Here is a 6,160-nt window from a genome sequence, read left to right on the forward strand (position 1 = left end):
GGCAGCCGTGGAGAGATGCGTTGGTGTGCTTTTAACTCGGGACGTGGCTAGCTTAACGGTCGAGTAGACGATTCGATGGTGGTGAGATTCTCAGAAAGATAAACTTCTGGACTACACTCTTTCTGATTTAGGACCACTCGAATAGTCTGTACAGGCGCCTCCTCGGTGCTCGCGAAGGCGCAATGAAAAGTAACGGACCCAGAAAAGTGCCGTGCGGCACGCCACATTCCTCCACGCAGCCGGGCGGCAGCGAGGAGTCCAACAATTAAAATGGAGCCGCCGGAGTTGGTGCTGGTTGCATGTCCGCCAGACGCTCACCTGTTGATCGCCACGTACGGGAACTTGGACTCTCTTCCGTACCGCAAGTTCAGCCCAATATACCTTCCAGTAATAGCGACAGCAATACCTGGGACGTCGTCATCTCATTCAGCAACACTGATGAGCCCGGTCATCGTGTGGTAGCGTTCAGAGCGTGTGAGGTGTCCGGGAAATACAGGGCTATTACAAATGATTGAAGCGATTTCATAAATTCACTGTAGCTCCATTCATTGACATATGGTCACGACACACTAGAGACACGTAGAAAAACTCATAAAGTTTTGTTCGGCTGAAGCCGCACTTCAGGTTTCTGCCGCCAGAGCGCTCGAGAGCGCAGTGAGACAAAATGGCGACAGGAGCCGAGAAAGCGTATGTCGTGCTTGAAATGCACTCACATCAGTCAGTCATAACAGTGCAACGACACTTCAGGACCAAGTTCAACAAAGATCCACCAACTGCTAACTCCATTCGGCGATGGTATACGCAGTTTAAAGCTTCTGGATGCCTCTGTAAGGGGAAATCAACGGGTCGGCCTGCAGTGAGCGAAGAAACGGTTGAACGCGTGCGGGCAAGTTTCACGCGTAGCCCGCGGAAGTCGACGAATAAAGCAAGCAGGGAGCTAAACGTACCACAGCCGACGGTTTGGACAATCTTACGGAAAAGGCTAAAGCAGAAGCCTTACCGTTTACAATTGCTACAAGCCCTGACACCCGATGACAAAGTCAAACGCTTTGAATTTTCGGCGCGGTTGCAACAGCTCATGGAAGAGGATGCGTTCAGTGCGAAATTTGTTTTCAGTGATGAAGCAACATTTTTTCTTAATGGTGAAGTGAACAGACACAATGTGCGAATCTGGGCGGTAGAGAATACTCACGCATTCGTGCAGCAAATTCGCAATTCACCAAAAGTTAACGTGTTTTGTGCAATCTCACGGTTTAAAGTTTACGGCCCCATTTTCTTCTGCGAAAAAAACGTTACAGGACACGTGTATCTGGACATGCTGGAAAATTCGCTCATGCCACAATAGGAAACCGACAGCGCCGACTTCATCTTTCAACAGGATGGTGCTCCACCGCACTTCCATCATGATGTTCGGCATTTCTTAAACGGGAGATTGGAAAACCGATGGATCGGTCGTGGTGGAGATCACGATCAGCAATTCGTGTCATGGCCTCCACGCTCTCCCGACTTAACCCCATGCGATTTCTTTCTGTGGGGTTATGTGAAATATTCAGTGTTTAAACCTCCTCTACGAAGAAACGTGCCAGAACTGCGAGCTCGCATCAACGATGCTTTCGAACTCATTGATGGGGACATGCTGCGCCGAGTGTGGGAGGAACTTGATTATCGGCTTGATGTCTGCCGAATCACTAAAGGGGCACATATCGAACATTTGTGAATGCCTAAAAAAACTTTTTGAGTTTTTGTATGTGTGTGCAAAGCATTGTGAAAATATCTCAAATAATAAAGTTATTGTAGAGCTGTGAAATCGCTTCAGTCATTTGTAATAACCCTGTATACTAGCCGAACAAAGATGAATGTGGAAACATTCTACACAGTCCAATCACGTACATGTGGCCATCATCTGTGTTCGACGCCGCCGCTTCACAGAGGGATTTCATAACAAGGGAAGTGCGTGTCCTGGTACGCTCAGAATCGCACGAAAACTTGGAATATACGAGGGTAATCCCAAAAGTAAGATCTCCTATTTTTTTATGCGTATATAGACCTGTTCATTTCTACAGTGGTTTGCATCCGATCACAGCTTGAACATTTAGCTGTTTTTCGACATAAACACCATTACTGTCGACGCATTTTCGTAGACGCTGTGGCAGTTTTTGTATGCCCATGTCATACCAGCCCGCCGCCATGCTGTTCAGAAAGTTAGGAGCCTCTTCTTTCACCTCGTCGTCGGAGCTGAATCGCTTTCCAGCCAAATGTTCTTTTAACCTAGGGAACAAGTGACAGTCACTGGGCGCCAAGTCAGGACTATACGGTGGGTGGGTGTTTATGTACCACTGAAACTGCTGCAGGAGAGCAACGGTTTGGTGGTTTGGTTCAAATGGCTCTGAGCACTATGGGACAACTTCTGAGGTCATCAGTCCCCCAGAACTTAGAACTACTTAAACCTAACTAACCTAAGGACATCACACACATCCATGGCCGAGGCAGGATTCGAACCTGTGACCGTAGCGGTCGCGCGGTTCCAGACTGAAGCGCCTAGAACCGCTCGGCCACCCCGGCCGGTATTCCCGGTGGGGTTGGTAATTTTCTCTGCCTTGGGACTGGGGGTTTGTGTTGTCCTCAACATTTCATCGTCGTCATCATTCGTGACAGTGGCTAGACTGGACTGTGAAATTGGACTGCGTAAAAAATTTGGACTCTGTACAGGCGCTGATGACCACGCAGTTGAGCCCCCCACAAACTAGCCATCCTCATCACCACTGTTGACTTCCTGCACATCTCGCTGCACTGCATAAGGTGGTTATTCACACTTTTGACACGTGGTGACATTAATATGCAGGGACGGTGTAGCGGCGATGCGGACCAGAAGTGGTGAATTCCGGTAATGTAAGCTATTTGACAAAGGGCCAATTCCTATGTCCGTGACCGAGCGAGGTGGCGCAGTGGTTAGCACACTGGACTCGCATTCGGGAGGACGACGGTTCAATCCCGTCTCCGGCCATCCTGATTTAGGTTTTCCGTGATTTCCCTAAAAAATCGCTTCAGGCAAATGCCGGGATGGTTGCTTTGAAAGGGCACGGCCGACTTCCTTCCCCATCCTTCCCTCATCCGAGCTTGCGCTCCGTCTCTAATGACCTCGTTGTCGACGGGACGTTAAACACTAATCTCCTCCTCCTCCTCCTATGTCCGTGTTTGGTGACTGTCATCTGGGAAACAGCTAAGCTGGGCGGCTGTTCGTGTACAAGTTCGTGAAAGATACAGAAACCACGTGGAGGTGACAAGGTGTCGATTGTTGTCGCCTCATCCCAGAACGTGGCGGTCGGGGGTTTCCTCCCTCTGTAGAACAAGCCAGATAGAGTGTGGCATTACTGACGACAGACACTTGATCAGAGCACATTGTTCAACATGGGCCCCGACAACTGAGTACATTTTTGTGTTGTCGTACTAATCGAGTGAAATGGTAAATTACGATTGCACTGGGCACCGACACAACATTAGGTGGCGCTTCAGCCCCAGGAACCTGTGTTTGCGTAGAATATAACTGTTCATCACTAGAAGTGACTGTGTTACGCTTGGCAATTTTAATACTATTTCCTATCTTCTTATTTCTTCGTTTTTGTAGTGCTTATCCTATGTATTACGGGTTCCACTTTTTCGCTATTTGGGAAGTTTTATGTCATTATAGAATTTTGTGGCTGCGTGCCAGTTTTGATGTCGTATAGGTGTGCAATGATGAGGGGTTGAACTGGAAAAAACACACTGAAAATCTGCTGAACCGTTTGAGTTCAGCTACTTATGCTATTAGGGTCATTGCATATTTTGGCGATATACATTTCAGTAAATTAGCTTACCACGCCTATTTTCATTCTCTGCTTTCGTATGGCATCATATTCTGGGGTAACTCATCATTGAGTAAAAGAGTGTTCATTGCACAAAAGCGTGTAATCTGAATAATTGCTGGAGCTCATCCAAGATCATCCTGCAGACACTTATTTAAAGAGCTAGAGATCTTCACTGTAACCTCACAATATATTTATTCATTTATAAAATTTGTTATTAACAATCCGAACGAATTCAAAAGTAATAGCAGTGTACATGGCTACAACACTAGGAGAAAGGATGATCTTCACTACTGAAGGTTAAATATAACTTTGGCTCAGAAAGGGGTAAATTATGCTGCCACAAAAGTCTTTGGTCACTTACCTAATAGCATCAAAAGTCTGACAGATAGCCATGTAGCATTTAAAAGGATATTAAAAGAATTTCTGAAGGGCAACTCCTTCTACTCATTAGATGAATTTTTGGATACAGTAAGTGGGTAATTTTCCCACCCCCCAACAAAAAAAACTGTCATATAATATTTTGTGGAATGTAATATCTTGTATAGACACCTTTTATTAACCTTACACGTTCCACATCACTACAAAGTGTCGTATTCATGATCTATGAAACAAGTACTAATGTAATCTAGTCTAACGTCAGAGGGAGGGGGGGGGGGGGGAACTCATGTCAATTTTGTAAACTATTTCGTGTGTGTCATCGTATTTTAACTGTTTGTGTCTCGTGTTCTCTGAGGCGGAAATTGGGAATTGGTCCAGCTCAGCATTTGCTTGGGGGAGCGTGGAAAACACCCCAAAAAACACTCGCTCTCTGGCGCGTCACCAGCCCACAGTCCTTAATAGGGTGCACGGATGCGATGCTGGATTGGCACACCTCCCTGTCTCGGAGGACAGCGCGATGCGCTTTATACGACCAGTATTTCCTGTATTATTGTTAGTATTCCAATCATGGGAAACAGCTGATTGATGACATCACATACCTTATCTTTTTTTGGCCCCCCAACACCTTCTGTTCTTGCTCTCTGTTGTTCTCTTTTCTTTCTTTGTCCACGTCCTTCCTCTCTTCTTGTCAGCTTTCTTCTGGAATCTCGCGAACTTTTAGTACCTTTTTTCCGATTCAGGACTGTTTTCAGTGCTTTTGCCTGTTGTTGCCAACTCCTGTAGGTCTTTATTACCATCTATAAAAATGGTTCAAATGGCTCTGAGCACTATGGAACTTAACTTCTGAGGTCATCAGTCCTCTAGTACTTAGAACTACTTAAACCTAACTAACCTAAGGACATCATACCTGCCGGAGACAGGATTCGAACCTGCGACCGTAGCGCTCGCGCGGTTCCAGACGGTAGCGCGTAGAACCGCTCGGCTTCCCCGGCCGGGTACCATGTATAAACCACTAATTTTAGATTTTTGTCAAAGACGTTGAGTATTTTTGTTTTAAAGCTTGTACTTGTTTTATAACAATTCCTCGAAGATAATATCAAATAGCTCCAGTGTGATGGAAAATTTTCTTAATGGAATTACTCCAGGGCGAATCTTGCCAAGCAAATCCCCCTTCACAAACTGTGACGCAATTGGGAGAAACTTACGTGTGATGGAATCCATTCAAAATAGAACTACTCCAGGGTGTAACTTGCTAAGCAAATCCTCCATCAGAAACTGTGATGCAATTGGGGCAATTTCAAACAGCTGATGTGTGATGGAAACTTTTCGAAATGGAACTATTCCTGGGCGTAGCTTGCAAATCAAATTGTCCATCACAAACTGTGATGCAATTGGGGCAATTTCAAACAGCTGATGTGTGATGGAAACTTTTCGAAATGGAACTATTCCTGGTCGTAGCTTGCAAATCAAATTGTCCATCACAAACTGTGATGGAATTGGGACAATTTGAAACAGCTGATGTGTGATGGAAACTTTTCGAAATGGAACTATTCCTGGGCGTAGCTTGCAAATCAAATTGTCCATCACAAACTGTGATGCAATTGGGGCAATTTCAAACAGCTGATGTGTGATGGAAACTTTTCGAAATGGAACTATTCCTGGTCGTAGCTTGCAAATCAAATTGTCCATCACAAACTGTGATGGAATTGGGACAATTTGAAACAGCTGATGTGTGATGGAAACTTTTCGAAATGGAACTATTCCTGGGCGTAGCTTGCAAATCAAATTGTCCATCACAAACTGTGATGGAATTGGGACAATTTCAAACAGCTGATGTGTAACGGAAACTTTTCTAAATGGAACTATTCCTGGGCGTAGCTTGCAAAGCAAATTCTCATTCACAAACTGTGATGCAGTTGGGAAAACTTCAAACAGCT

This window comes from Schistocerca serialis, chromosome 12, assembly GCF_023864345.2.
Source record: "Schistocerca serialis cubense isolate TAMUIC-IGC-003099 chromosome 12, iqSchSeri2.2, whole genome shotgun sequence".
NCBI classification, from domain to species: Eukaryota; Metazoa; Arthropoda; class Insecta; order Orthoptera; family Acrididae; genus Schistocerca; species Schistocerca serialis.